The following is a 16,106-nucleotide window of genomic DNA, read 5'->3' as shown; positions in this document are numbered from 1 at the left end:
ACGAAATTAATTTAGTTCTCATCTTATTGGACTGCAACAATAATAGTAAAAAAATTCAGAAACCATTTTGAATGTCCAAAATGGTTTATTTTTATTTTATTTAGTAGGAAACATTGATTTAATGTAATATTAAACAAGAAAAATAAAAGTTCATTTGATTTTATATGAGAAAATTGCGGTGTCCCTCTTGCCCCATAAGACATACTGTTTTTATATATGTAAAACTTAATGTCAAAAGGACTTTTTCGAAAAAAAATTCCTCACAGCTATATTAAACAATTGAAAATCATCAATACTGTGCGGAAAAATCAATATGTTTTGTATTTATTGAGAGTCAAACCTTGTTTTCCAGTCTTACATTCTTATAATATTTCGCTTTGTTCGCGTTGGTGAGTTAAAGACATATTTCTTATTCTTTGTACTAAACATTTTTAACTGTAATATTTACACAACTACGTGAAATTAGAGATGGCACTATTGCCCCGGGTGTCGCTCTTGCCCGATGCCCCCCTTTCTTACTAAGACAAACATGTGGCTTTGATGACGGTGTCAATGACTTCGATTGGTAATAAGTTGAAAATTGATTCAATTGAAAATAATTCATCACGAGAAATGTGTCAATCTTGTGAATCGTGTGATATGAGACGATTCGACTAAGGTGACAAAAGTTGCTTTCATTTGAAATCAGATTGTCACGATTCATCCGATTTACAGAATAAGCCTGGATGAGAAAAATGACATCAAGTTATGCCAAAAACGCAAGGGGTCATCGATTTTATGGGGAAGCTGGAGTAATCAACTGGAGTCCCAAAACACTGCTCTTCATATATTGAGGGCTTGAAGATTGTTCGAGAAATTTTATCAGAACACCAAAATAGATCTCTTGATTGAGTGATCATGTTGTTCTAGCGTAGGCAACCTGTAGCAGCTGTACTCTCTAGCTAAGAAAAATCACTATTCGACCAAATTATTACCACATTTAGTAGAATGACGTTTGGTAGAAAGTACATTTGGTCGAACGGACATTTCGTTGAATGGACATTTGGTCGAAAAGGTTTAGTTGCAACAGAAAGCATATGATATTTGTTCTGATTTTCTGCGAGTCGAGATAAGCTGATCTTAAATGGGAGCAACTTGTGTCGCCTCAGTCAAGTCGTCTTCCCTTCCCGGTACATAGAATAAGCACAATTTTCATTTATAATAATTCAAATCTTCTACTGCAAACTCCGTTATTCACCCGAGGTCATCAACACTATCAGCAAAGCCATATATTTGCTTGAGGAATTTTATTAAGCTGGAAGTCATAATAATCCAATTGGCTATAAGTAGAGTTACCGACACCTAACATTCACTTCGCCATAAATGTTTTCCTTAAAGCAAATTTTGTCTGCTTGTTTAATTTTGATTTCTGCATTCAAAAATCTTACCCACGTCCGTAAGCTACAAGACCCGAAATTCAAAGAAAGATCCCGACCACACTCTCCGAATGTTTCCATCAGATGAAGATCAGCAGTTCATTACGAAGAACGATTACATTTCAAAAGAATAATAAAAAATAAAAACATTATGTTCACATCGTTGATTACTTGATGAACAGTTTTTCAAAGAATGATGATATTATCAAAGAATAATAAATTCACTAGAGCTAAATATTTCAAACAATGCACAAATAACTAGGGGAACTTACGTATTCTCGGCAGTCTAAGCCGATGCCGCGCTTCTCTTGTGATTTTTTTCGGACATTAGCAGACAAATTACGTGTTTGTTTGTTTACATTTATGCGCTGCTCAATCCTTTATCGATTCACACCGACAGATTTGTTAAAAGCTTTTTGGAAACGTTTTTACAACGCTGCGAACATCTCTTGTCCGTATTGGTTGAATTGATCACCGTGAACTTCTATTTAATATTATATATTGGCTTTTCTCGGTGACAACAGACAAAAACAGCATATTTTGCGTTACGCGTTTCGGCTTACTTCACTTCAGCCCTCATCAGACGCCTAAAATTACATTTATTAAACAGTTACAATTTACAAAGAACATTTCAACTTTCACATAAACACTTACAACATGCTGAACGCAACCTTACAGCTTGGTCTGTCACTACTATACTAATGGTTTTCCCAAAACCCCAATTAACCTTCCGCGGATGTTAAGAAAAACAACTTAATAAGATACTGGGGTCATTATGACCCAGAAATGTATACCCCTATAAATCAGCGAAATATCATCCGAATAATGAAATTTATGCCGCATTCGAAAGATATACTCCTCAAGATTCTGATCACTACTTGGAATACCGGTTCCGGATCCAGTGGCCACCGGAAATCGGCTACGAAGGGGACCATGTTGGCCACGTGGAATTTCAGTACACTCAGTCCAGAACTCTGCAGTCATCACCAAATTGTATAAGATGCAGGCCATATAGGAATGTACTGTCTTCAGCAAACTTGCTTCGGGGACCAAGAACTTCCACATGGGATACAATTTAGTTCAGAACTCGACCACCGCGTGGCGCTAGCGTCGATATGAACTTCCGGTAGAGGCTAATTATGCGATAACTCGAGATTGCGAGCACATAGAAGGATGCAGTCTTCGGCAAAGTTGCTGAGGAGGATAAGGACTTCCACATGAGATACAATTTAGTTCAGAACTCGACCACCGCGTGGCGCTAGCGTCGATATGAACTTCCGGTAGAGGCTAATTATGCGATAACTCGAGATTGCGAGCACATAGAAGGATGCAGTCTTCAGCAAAGTTGCTCAGAAGGATAAGCACTTCCACATAAGATACAATTTAGTTCAGAACTCGACCACTGCGTGGCGCTAGCGTTGATATGAACTTCCGGTAGGTGCCAATAACTCGATAACTCGAGATTGCGAGCACATAGAAGGATGCAGTCTTCGGCAAAGTTGTTCAGGAGGATAAGGACTTCCACATGAGATACAATTTAGTTCAGAACTCGACCACCGCGTGGCGCTAGCGTCGATAAGAACTTCCGGTAGAGGCTAATTATGCGATAACTCGAGATTGCGAGCACATAGAAGGATGCAGTCTTGGGCAAAGTTGCTCAGGAGGATAAGCACTTCCACATAAGATACAATTTAGTTCAGAACTCGACCACCGCGTGGCGCTAGCGTCGATATGAACTTCCGGTAGAGGCTAATTATGCGATAACTCGAGATTGCGAGCACATAGAAGGATGCTGTCTTCGGCAAAGTTGCTCAGGAGGATAAGCACTTCCACATGAGATACAATTTAGTTCAGAACTCGACCACTGAGTGGCGCTAGCGTCGATATGAACTTCCGGTAGAGGCTAATTATGCGATAACTCGAGATTGCGAGCACATAGAAGGATGCTGTCTTCGGCAAAGTTGCTCAGGAGGATAAGGACTTCCACATGAGATACAATTTAGTTCAGAACTCGACCACCGCGTGGCGCTAGCGTCGATATGAACTTCCGGTAGAGGCTAATTATGCGATAACTCGAGATTGCGAGCACATAGAAGGATGCTGTCTTCGGCAAAGTTGCTCAGAAGGATAAGCACTTCCACATGAGATACAATTTAGTTCAGAACTCGACCACTGCGTGGCGCTAGCGTCGATATGAACTTCCGGTAGACGCTAATTATGCGATAACTCGAGATTGCGAGCACATAGAAGGATGCTGTCTTCGGCAAAGTTGCTCAGGAGGATAAGCACTTCCACATGAGATACAATTTAGTTCAGAACTCGACCACTGAGTGGCGCTAGCGTCGATATGAACTTCCGGTAGAGGCTAATTATGCGATAACTCGAGATTGCGAGCACATAGAAGGATGCAGTCTTCAGCAAAGTTGCTCAGGAGGATAAGCACTTCCACATAAGATACAATTTAGTTCAGAACTCGACCACTGCGTGGCGCTAGCGTTGATATGAACTTCCGGTAGGTGCCAATAACTCGATAACTCGAGATTGCGAGCACATAGAAGGATGCAGTCTTCGGCAAAGTTGTTCAGGAGGATAAGGACTTCCACATGAGATACAATTTAGTTCAGAACTCGACCACCGCGTGGCGCTAGCGTCGATAAGAACTTCCGGTAGAGGCTAATTATGCGATAACTCGAGATTGCGAGCACATAGAAGGATGCAGTCTTGGGCAAAGTTGCTCAGGAGGATAAGCACTTCCACATAAGATACAATTTAGTTCAGAACTCGACCACCGCGTGGCGCTAGCGTCGATATGAACTTCCGGTAGAGGCTAATTATGCGATAACTCGAGATTGCGAGCACATAGAAGGATGCTGTCTTCGGCAAAGTTGCTCAGGAGGATAAGCACTTCCACATGAGATACAATTTAGTTCAGAACTCTACCACTGAGTGGCGCTAGCGTCGATATGAACTTCCGGTAGAGGCTAATTATGTGATAACTCGAGATTGCTCCCACATAGAAAGATGTAATCTTCGGTAAAGTTGTTCAGGAGGATGAGGACTTCCAAATGAGATACAATTTAGTTTAGAACTCGACCACCGCGTGGCGCTAGCGTCGATATGGAATTTCGGTAGAAATTACACAGATATTGTCCGTGCATCAGTCCCTACTTCTTCAAACTAGAGAATCAAATAAATGAAGGATTATGAAACAAATTGTTCAATTTGACTTCATTTTTGTCCTTGTCTCGATCATTGTCCGATCATTCTCTGCAACTGGGAAAACCGAGACTTGTCACTTTCAACAAGGTTTGAAATGTAACAAGGACTAATAAGTGTTCCTTTCATTACTCGAACATCCTGTTCTCTTCGTTTGAAGCAGTCAGGACTAGGGTTCACTGGTATATCTTTTCTCCATAACGCACCACGAAACTGTGACGTACCCGCGTTATGGGCCATTTTAGAGCCCAAACATTACCCGTACCCGACTTACTTTATTTTTTTTAAACCCAGACCCGACCCATACTCAGACCTGACCCGAACCTGAAAAAAACCGCTGTTTAAATCCGAATCTGACTCGAAACCTAAACATTTTTTGTACCGAGACCGAGTTTTAAAAATAGATAAATTCATCGTTTCTGATGCATAAGCTTTCTGGTTGTTACTCTTACCATAACTCTTACTAAAGTCCACCTTAATCCTAATTTTTACAAGCCCGATTCCGACGTACTCGAAAAAATTTTTCTAGCCTGCAAACCCGAGACCCGACTTATAAAAGGATGCTGTCTGCGGTAAAATTGTTCGAGAGAATAAGGAACTAGTCATGAACATACGTTCAAAATTTAACCAGCATGTGGTGCTGGCGTCTATATGTATTTCCAGAAGGATCTCTTTTTTGAAGGTTTTATCTTTAACTGCAAGATCCGACATGAAATATATGCTACGATATAAACTACAGTCGACTCTCCATAACTCGATATTCAAGGGACCATCGACTTATAGAATTATGGTACAATAGAATATACCGACACAAAATCGAAGGAACAAATTTTTGTATTTCCAATATTTTTATTATCATTTTTGTAAGAAAGCAATATTATTTTGTTGATAGCATTTTACAAACTATTAATTGAAAACATTTTTGGAAGTGCTAGAAAAATCACGTTATTTTTACTGACAATAGTTTTTATCATTTTCATGTCATTACAACTTGTAAGTATTTATTCACCTTCAAACAAAAATTAGATCACGTTTCCCCAAAAAAGAAAAAAATTAAAATAGATATCGAGTTATGGAGAGAAATTCACATCTCACGTAACATCAACTTGTGGAGATATCGAGTTACAGAAATATCGACTTATGGAGAGCACAATGTATGGAAATTTGAAAGAATCGGAAAATCCATCTAGTTATAGAGTATATCGGGTTATAGAATATCGAAATGTGGAGAGTCGATTGTATATAATATAAAATGAGCTCTATGATATGATATTAACTATATTGTAGTCACTTCTAAAATTCCAAAAAGAGTTCAGATACAGACAACGTCATGAAGTTGCAAAAAAAATTACTTCTAGTTTTCTTTAGAAGTTGTTGCAGTAACTGTGCACTTTAGTTTTCAATTGGATCGGGAGGAATCTTATGACTTTATACCAGTATTTCCTTCTGGATTTCCTCCAAAAAGTTATCTGGATCTCAAGACGTAGTTCACATCGGAGTTATTCAAATGATATAGTCCAGTAACCTTAAATGATTTGTATGATGGATTCTACAGTTATTTACCGAGAGCTCATCCGATGGAATACAAACCCATGCCCTTCTGTCCTCATCCTCTCGAAATATCTCCAGAAACTCTCCCAAAGATTTTTCCAGGAAATCTTTCGAAGATTCCTCCAAGGATTTTACCAGAAAATAATCCATGCTATTCTGTACCTCAATCTCTACAATGATTTCTTCTGGGGTTCCCTACCCAGACAACCAAAATGTACGTTTAACCAAATCACCTTTTGCTTTATGCGATGCTTATATGTGCAAAGTTTCACGTATAAGATGTCGCGAAAAGGCCTTATGCGTACAAAAGTGGAGGCGATTTACGTACATATTTTATATGATGAAACATAACATGCAATGCGAGTGTGTAGATTTTCTTGCGAATTGGTCTATACTCTTATGCGACTTTATTTATGATAACAAAGTTTATTTGACAGCTGCTACGGATTGATCCGACTTACTTTGTAAAACTATGCGGAACGAAACGAAATGTACATATGAACTCATAAAAAAGCGTTTTATGCGAGGAAACTCATCGATCAAACGATTTCACCCACCATTTAGTGCGGGAGTGATGCAGTTTGTACAAATAAATGACTTTCGTCGTATACTGCTATGCAACTTCTGGTTGTCTGGGTAGGACTTTTGCCAGAGATTCTTTCAGGAAGAACTTTTGTTTGCCATGCATGAAATAGCTTTCTCCAGGGAGTTGACATGGAATTTTTACAAGGATTCCTACAAGAAAAAATATGTATAAAGATTTCTTTAGACATTTCGCAAAGGTTTCCAGCAGAAATGTCTTAAGTGATTCCTTCGTAGATTCCTCCAGAAAAATCATTATTGGGATTCTTTCAGGATTTTTTCCAAGGATTCCTCCAAGGATTCGGTTTAGGAATACTTCGAAATTTCTCCGGAGATTTCTCCAGGGATTTTTTTAAGTTATTTCTTCTGGTATTCCTCTATAAAATTTTCCACAGACTTTTGCAAGGATTTCTCCAGGAAAGTGTCTTCAAGGATTCTGGCACAGATATCTTCAAGGCTTTCTCCAGGAATTCCTCCAGGAGTAACACTTAAAACAATTTCTTCAAGGATCACTAAAGATGTTTCTCTAGTGATAGCTTCAGAATTTTTTCCGAGGATTCCTCCACGGATACATACAAAAATATCCCCAAGCAGTTCTCTCGAGATTCGTTCAGAAATTATTCCGAGATTCCTCCAGCGATGATTCTACGAGGAAATTCTACAAGGATTCCACAAGGAATTTTTGCAGGTGTTCTAAAACTCACGAATTCCTCAAGGAAATTTCATGAAACACCTCAAGAATTTCTCAAGATAATCTTCCAGGGATTCCCCAAGAATTTCTCCAGGGAATCGTACTGGGTCTTCAATAATACTCCATGGATTCCCCCAAGAGTTCTTCTTGAAATTTCTCTAGGGATTCTCCCATTAATTCCTGCTTGAATATTATCAGAACTTATGCTAAAAATTTCTCCATAGATTTCATTAAAAAATATCCTACAGTAAAACCTCTATAATTTTTTTTTTTTGAAAATCTATTCATGGATTTCTTTAGATATTTCTCCTTAGATTTTTCGAGAAATTTTTCTATTTAAATATACCTATAAGGATTCTTTCAGGGATTTATCCAACAAAAATCTACAGGGGTTTTTCCAGCAAAAAATCTACAGGGGTTTTTTCAGGGATTTCTCTAGCGATTCCACCAGCAAAATTTCTACATCGATTCTTCATGGGATACCTCCATTCATCAGTGATTCCTCCAAAGATGTCTCCAAGAGTCCTTCATGGATGCCTACACTGCCCATAACTGCATATTTGTCACATTCGAAATTTTTGACAAATTGAAGTTAATACCATGGAGAGTCATCAAATGATGTATACTTTCGATCAACTTACTAAAATCTGTGATTTTGTTCTAGAAAATTTGAAAAAAATACCAAGTTGATTTGTCACATTGGTAATTGTAACCGCATAACAGTCACATTGAGATCATGCATGAGCCTCGTAATGTAGAAGCAAAGAAATTTCTATCAGAATTATTTTCTGACGATTTACCCAATATACAATATTAGCTGTACAAATTTTCAGCCTCAAATAAACACTTTTGAGTTCCTGTCAATTTTTAGAAATTTTAGTTTCTTCCCAAATTGCCATAAAATGCACACTTGGTGTTCCATTTACTCAATGCCTACTTTTGTCAAATGTTACAAATATGCAGTTATGGGCAGTACAGGAGTCTATCCAAAGACTCCTACAGAGATTTCACTATGCAAATCTTTACAAGAATTCCTGCAGAGATTTCTCGAACTTTTTCTTCAGGAATTTCTCCAAGGTTCGCTTCAGAAAAATCTCTACATGGTTTCCTGTAGATATCGTTTCAGGAATGAACTGGTAGAGATTTGACTGTAGATATAAATGAAATATGAGTTTCGTCTACGCAGTCTTCATTATAAATAGTACGTTGAAAAAAATAAACACTGCGTAACTGAAAAGCATATATGATGTTCCGGGGATTTTTGTAAGAAATTCCTCCAGAGCTTTCTTCGAGAATCACTTCTTGGGCTCTTGCAAGAATTTCTCCAGCGATCCCTATAAGAACTCATAAAATAATTTCTTGTTAAATCCCCAATTGAATGGAAGAATCTCTGGAATAATTCGTTAAAGAATTCCTGGAGCGATCCCTGGAGGAAATCTTAGAAAAAAAATCCTAGAGGAATCTTGAGAGGACTACCAGCGGAATGTCTGAAGAATTCACTGTGGAAATATTTCAAGTAATCCTTGAAGAAATGTTACTTAGAGAAACCTCTGACATTCTGCAAAAATCTCTGTAGAGATCTTCTTGGAGGAATCCTTAGTGGAATCTCTTATTTTTTTATTAGAGGAATGTGAGGAGAAATCGCTTGAAGAATCTTTGGAAGAATCGCTGGAGAAGTGCTTGAAGTAATCTATGCAATAATTCCAGGAAAAGTTCTCTGAGGATGGATTAATTCCCGGAGAAATCTATCTGGAGTGAATTCTTCAGAGTTTTTGCAATTCCCTCACAGGTCTTTTTTTATTGAATTCTTCTACGATCTGATTTTAAAATTGTTTTCGGTATTTCTCAAGTGATTATTTTTGGATTTGACGGAATAATAGTCTGATTTTTTTTTCTAAAGGATAATTTTGAATTTTCTCAAGATGATTTTTTGAAAACACTTCAGCGTACTTTTTAAAAATGCGTCCCAATGAAGCTATTTTTGGAATTCCTCCAGCTCCAGGTCTCCTCGAAGTTCTACATGAGTCTAATTTGATTCTTCTAATCCTTTATTATAGAATTCTACGAGAAATTTAAATTTTTGGGATTTTTTCATTGGTGTTTGCGAAATTGCTCAATTTTTTTTTACAAATCTTTTTTCAAGATAATCTGATGAAGTTTTTCTGAGTTCCTCTTGCCAATATTGTTATCATACAAAACCTTTATGCAAATTATTGTTGAAATTTCTGCAGAAGCTGATTCTAAAAAAAAGTCCAGAAGTTAACGGAGAAGAATGTTTTATGTTGGCGTTACTATCCTGTTAATTATTTCTACTTACACAAAAATAATTGATTCTGAATCAAATCAACTACTTCAGCACTAAATTTTACGTTAAATCAAATTCACACACTCTATTGATTTTACAGTGATACCTCCATGAGTCGATGTTCCATGACTCGATATCGACTCATGGGACCATAGTAAAAACAAATTTTCATGGTTACTATGATGGTCCCTAGAAGCAGCTATCCAAAGGAATGCTGTTTCATGACTTGATATTTCCTTGAGTCGATGGTCCCTTCAATATCAACTCATGGAGGTTTGACTGTACTATAAAATTTTAATTATCTCAATAATAATATTGATAATTATCACTATCCGAACAGATTCACATCTTTATACTTCAAGTCATGCCCGCAAATCTACTTACTCTAACTTGCGAAGAATAGTGTAGTTGATTAGATAATCACAACTCAAGCAGAAGATTACGTTCAAATTAAAGTATATGACGTGCACTTTTTTAAGTAGGGGTAAGAAAATGTAGGAAGTTTCTTATGAAATGTGCTCAAGAGTTTCTTTCGGAATTCTATCTCTTATTTCTTCTAGGGATACGCCACAGATTTTTTTTCGGGGACATCCTTACAAATTATTCCCTAGGAGAGACACCCTCAGTACTCCTCAAGGCGTAAGTTTATCAATTTATTTATTAATCCATGTTTAGGTCTTTTTGGAGTTTCTCACGATTTTCTTTCAGCAATTTATTTCTTTGTTTTCATTAAAAATTGGCCACGTGGTGGTCGAGTTCTAAACTAAATTGTATCTCATGTGGAAGTCCTTATCCTCCTGAGCAACTTTGCCGAAGACAGCATCCTTCTATGTGCTCGCAATCTCGAGTTATCGCATAATTAGCCTCTACCGGAGGTTCATATCGACGCTAGTGCCACGCAGCGGTCGAGTTTTGAACTAAATTGTATCTCATAAGGAAGTTCTTATCCTCCTGAGCAACTTTGCTGAAGACAGCATCCTGCTATGTGCTCGCAATCTCGAGTTATCGCATAATTAGCCTCTACCGGAAGTACTTATCGACGCTAGCGCCATGCAGTGGTCGAGTTCTGAACTAAATTGTGTCTCATGTGGAAGTCCTTATCCTCCTGAACAACTTTGCCGAAGACAGCATCCTTCTATGTGCTCGCAATCTCGAGTTATCGCATAATTAGCCTCTACCGGAAGTTCATATCGACGCTAGCGCCACTCAGTGGTCGAGTTCTGAACTAAATTGTATCTTATGTGGAAGTCCTTATCCTCCTGAGCAACTTTGCCCAAGACTGCATCCTTCTATGTGCTCGCAATCTCGAGTTATCGAGTTATTAGCACCTACCGGAAGTTCATATCGACGCTAGCGCCACGTAGCAGTCGAGTTCTGAACTAAATTGTATCTCATGTGGAAGTCCTTATCCTCCTGAGCAACTTTGCCGAAGACAGCATCCTTCTATGTGTGAAGTTCATATCGACGCTAGCGCAACGCAGTGGTCGAGTTCTGAACTAAATTGTATCTCATGTGGAAGTCCTTATCCTCCTGAACAACTTTGCCGAAGACAGCATCCTTCTATGTGCTCGCAATCTCGAGTTATCGCATAATTAGCCCCTACCGGAAGTTCATATCGACGCTAGCGCCACTCAGTGGTCGAGTTCTGAACTAAATTGTATCTTATGTGGAAGTCCTTATCCTCCTGAGCAACTTTGCCGAAGACAGCATCCTTCTATGTGTGAAGTTCATATCGACGCTAGCGCAACGCAGTGGTCGAGTTCTGAACTAAATTGTATCTCATGTGGAAGTCCTTATCCTCCTGAGCAACTTTGCCGAAGACAGCATCCTTCTATGTGCTCGCAATCTCGAGTTATCGCATAATTAGCCTCTACCGGAAGTTCATATCGACGCTAGCGCCACGCGGTGGTTGAGTTCTGAACTAAATTGTATCTCATGTGGAAGTGCTTATCCTCCTGAGCAACTTTGCCCAAGACTGCATCCTTCTATGTGCTCGCAATCTCAAGTTATCGAGTTATTAGCACCTACCGGAAGTTCATATCGACGCTAGCGCCACTCAGTGGTCGAGTTCTGAACTAAATTGTATCTCATGTGGAAGTCCTTATCCTCCTGAGCAACTTTGCCGAAGACAGCATCCTTCTATGTGCTCGCAATCTCGAGTTATCGAGTTATTAGCACCTACCGGAAGTTCATATCGACGCTAGTGCCGCGCAGCGGTCGAGTTCTGAACTAAATTGTATCTCATGTGGAAGTGCTTATCCTCCTGAGCAACTTTGCCCAAGACTGCATCCTTCTATGTGCTCGCAATCTCAAGTTATCGAGTTATTAGCACCTACCGGAAGTTCATATCGACGCTAGCGCCACTCAGTGGTCGAGTTCTGAACTAAATTGTATCTCATGTGGAAGTCCTTATCCTCCTGAGCAACTTTGCCGAAGACAGCATCCTTCTATGTGTGAAGTTCATATCGACGCTAGCGCCACGCAGTGGTCGAGTTCTGAACTAAATTGTATCTCATGTGGAAGTGCTTATCCTTCTGAGCAACTTTGCCCAAGACAGCATCCTTCTATGTGCTCGCAATCTCGAGTTATCGCATAATTAGCCTCTACCGGAAGTTCATATCGACGCTAGCGCCACGCGGTGGTCGAGTTCTGAACTAAATTGTATCTCATGTGGAAGTCCTTATCCTCCTGAGCAACTTTGCCGAAGACAGCATCCTTCTATGTGTGAGCAATCTCGAGTTATCGCATAATTAGCCTCTACCGGAAGTTCATATCGACGCTAGCGCCACTCAGTGGTCGAGTTCTGAACTAAATTGTATCTCATGTGGAAGTGCTTATCCTCCTGAGCAACTTTGCCGAAGACAGCATCCTTCTATGTGCTCGCAATCTCGAGTTATCGCATAATTAGCGTCTACCGGAAGTTCATATCGACGCTAGCGCCACGCGGTGGTCGAGTTCTGAACTAAATTGTATCTCATGTGGAAGTGCTTATCCTTCTGAGCAACTTTGCCGAAGACAGCATCCTTCTATGTGCTCGCAATCTCGAGTTATCGCATAATTAGCCTCTACCGGAAGTTCATATCGACGCTAGCGCCACGCGGTGGTCGAGTTCTGAACTAAATTGTATCTCATGTGGAAGTCCTTATCCTCCTGAGCAACTTTGCCGAAGACAGCATCCTTCTATGTGTGAGCAATCTCGAGTTATCGCATAATTAGCCTCTACCGGAAGTACATATCGACGCTAGCGCCACTCAGTGGTCGAGTTCTGAACTAAATTGTATCTCATGTGGAAGTGCTTATCCTCCTGAGCAACTTTGCCGAAGACAGCATCCTTCTATGTGCTCGCAATCTCGAGTTATCGCATAATTAGCGTCTACCGGAAGTTCATATCGACGCTAGCGCCACGCAGTGGTCGAGTTCTGAACTAAATTGTATCTCATGTGGAAGTCCTTATCCTCCTGAGCAACTTTGCCGAAGACAGCATCCTTCTATGTGTGAAGTTCATATCGACGCTAGCGCCACGCAGTGGTCGAGTTCTGAACTAAATTGTATCTCATGTGGAAGTGCTTATCCTTCTGAGCAACTTTGCCGAAGACAGCATCCTTCTATGTGCTCGCAATTTCGAGTTATCGCATAATTAGCCTCTACCGGAAGTTCATATTGACGCTAGCGCCACGCGGTGGTCGAGTTCTGAACTAAATTGTATCTCATGTGGAAGTCCTTATTCTCCTGAGCAACTTTGCCGAAGACAGCATCCTTCTATGTGCTCGCAATCTCGAGTTATCGCATAATTAGCCTCTACCGGAAGTTCATATGGACGCTAGCGCCACGCGGTGGTCGAGTTCTGAACTAAATTGTAGCTCATGTGGAAGTGCTTATCCTCCTGAGCAACTTTGCCGAAGACAGCATCCTTCTATGTGCTCGCAATCTCGAGTTATCGCATAATTAGCCTCTACCGGAAGTTCATATCGACGCTAGCGCCACGCGGTGGTCGAGTTCTGAACTAAATTGTATCCTATGTGGAAGTTCTTGGTCCTCGAAGCAAGTTTGCTGAAGACAGTACATTCCTATATGGCCTGCATCTTATACAATTTGGTGATAACTTCAGAGTTCTGGACTGAGTGAACTGAAATTCCACGTGGCCAACATGGTCCCCTTTGTAGCCGATTCCCGGTGGCCACTGGATCCGGAACCGGTATTCCAGGTAGTGATCAGAATCTTGAGGAGTATATCTTTCGAATGCGGCATAAATTTCATTATTCGGTTGATATTTCGCTGATTTATAGGGGTATACATTTCTGGGTCATAATGACCCCAGTATCTTATTAAGTTGTTTTTTTGTGGCGCCATCTTAGAATCACCTTAAGAAAAAAATTTTTTGGTCTTGCGCTTCGTTTCCACAAAATATTAAAAGTCAGGGAATTTCAGAAAGATCCGTTTGATAACAACAGAGATATTGCAGGTTGAAATTCGATTTTGGGTCATTATGACCCCAGTATCTAACTAAGGTTAACGAGCGCACCTTGCTCATCACCCAGTTTCATTTTCGTCAATGTTTCCTCTCTCAGTCGTCCGTGTATGTGGCTCTCCACGCAGTCTCGCCAATCCATATCAAAAAGCAGGGAGAAAGAGAGACCGTAAACCTGCAACGTGAGTGCGGTAATTTCAACTCCACGTACAATGGTCTATTGGCGAGACTGCGTGGAGAGCCACATACACGGACGACTGAGAGAGGAAACATTGACGAAAATGAAACTGGGTGATGAGCAAGGTGCGCTCGTTAATTGGGGTTTTGGGAAAACCATTAGTATAGTAGTGACAGACCAAGCTGTAAGGTTGCGTTCAGCATGTTGTAAGTGTTTATGTGAAAATTGAAATGTTCTTTGTAAATTGTGACTGTTTAATATATGTAATTTTAGGCGTCTGATGAGGGCTGAAGTGAAGTAAGCCGAAACGCGTAACGCAAAATATGCTGTTTTTGTCTGTTGTCACCGAGAAAAGCCAATATATAATATTAAATCTCTTGTCCGTGTGGCTATTGGCGGCAGCCTATTTCTGTTCGGCAGCTTTCCCATAAGAGCTGCAAACGAATCACTTCGGCAGCTCCAAATCAGTCGTATTTTGAAGCGTGTTCATTTGAATTGCTGACATCTTTGGCGAAATTGTTTGTTGCGTCTCGGAAATCTCGTTAGCGGGTAGCTGACAGAACGAAAAATCATCTGAATGTTTTGGTGTGTTTTGATAGAAAATACTGTGTATTTGGCGTTTGAAATTTTGTTGCCGATAATAGTCGCAAGGTGCCAAAGCCGTAAGTCTCTCTACTTCTAAAAAGTTCATTTGAACAATCATCAAAATCCAAAATATTGGCATAACTGGGATCAGGGACCGAACGTCATTCGACCGAATGCCATTCGACCAAATGTCATTCGACGAAACGTCCCAAAGCCATGGTGAATCTATGACATTCGGTCGAATGACATTTAGTCGAATGACATTTAGTCAAAAGTGCATTTGGTCGAATTTACATTTCGTCGAATGGACATTTGGGGCAAAAAGAATAAAGTTCCTTCGAGAAGCATAGGACATTTGGTCGAAAGGACATATATGGTTATTTTACATAGTGACATTTGTCGTTAATACATACGAATCTCTTATTACACAGCGTATCAAAAGTGACATTTTTGCGTGTTTCAAGAAATAAATTATGTATCTCTAGTAGATTAGGGGTAGTTGTATCTAATGCTGTTTTCAGAAATGTTCCAGCACGTCACAATTCTTAGTTTTTGGTCGCTAAAGTTGTATAAAATACGCGTTGATTTGATGTTTACATGAAATTTAAAGTAAGACATGCAAAATATGATTTAAACTTTCATTTGGGATAAAATTTGGTTGAGATTGCACGAAATGATTTAGATTAAATCAATTTTTCCAACATGCTTGCAATCTGCATACACAATACATCGTTTCCCCTATGGGGTCATGCACAAATTACGTCACGCTCCGAGGGGTGGGAGGGTGTCAAGCCAAGCGTGACAAGCCAATTTCGGAGGACTCATACAAAAAACGTGACAAAGGGGGGGTGGTCAAAAAAACTAAAATTTAGCGTGACATAATTTGTGTACCATCCCTATATGGCAAAAAAAAAAACAATACTTTTTGAAACCATCAAAAAATAACTTTTGAGCATCGCAAGTATTATGGACTTTGTTGATAATAGTTGTTATACACACGAAGTTTGGATTTTGTGGCAAAATTAATCGAATAAATTGCCATACAAGCTTGCAAACTTGTATGCAAGTTGGCTGAAGTAGTCTAATTTTGCACTTTTAACAGTCGATATCTCAAA

At 39.6% G+C, this 16,106-nt stretch overlaps 1 protein-coding gene and 1 long non-coding RNA gene across 6 annotated transcripts in view; both read right to left on the bottom strand.

Moving 5' to 3' along the window:
- The window catches only part of LOC5578483, a 389,689-nt gene that overhangs the window by 158,392 nt on the left and 215,191 nt on the right, over positions 1 to 16,106 (bottom strand). The gene's annotated exons all lie outside the window — the stretch shown is intronic.
- LOC110677832 lies at positions 1,901 to 14,360 on the bottom strand. Its single transcript, XR_002501223.1, has 3 exons — positions 14,275 to 14,360; positions 2,070 to 2,142; positions 1,901 to 2,002 (listed from the first exon to the last, which is right to left on the bottom strand). It is a non-coding gene; the product is annotated as an uncharacterized LOC110677832 (long non-coding RNA).

Source organism: Aedes aegypti, chromosome 3 (assembly GCF_002204515.2).
Source record: "Aedes aegypti strain LVP_AGWG chromosome 3, AaegL5.0 Primary Assembly, whole genome shotgun sequence".
Classification (NCBI taxonomy): domain Eukaryota; kingdom Metazoa; phylum Arthropoda; class Insecta; order Diptera; family Culicidae; genus Aedes; species Aedes aegypti.
Note: the sequence above shows the minus strand (reverse complement) of the source record. Positions and strands in the feature narration are given on the sequence as shown.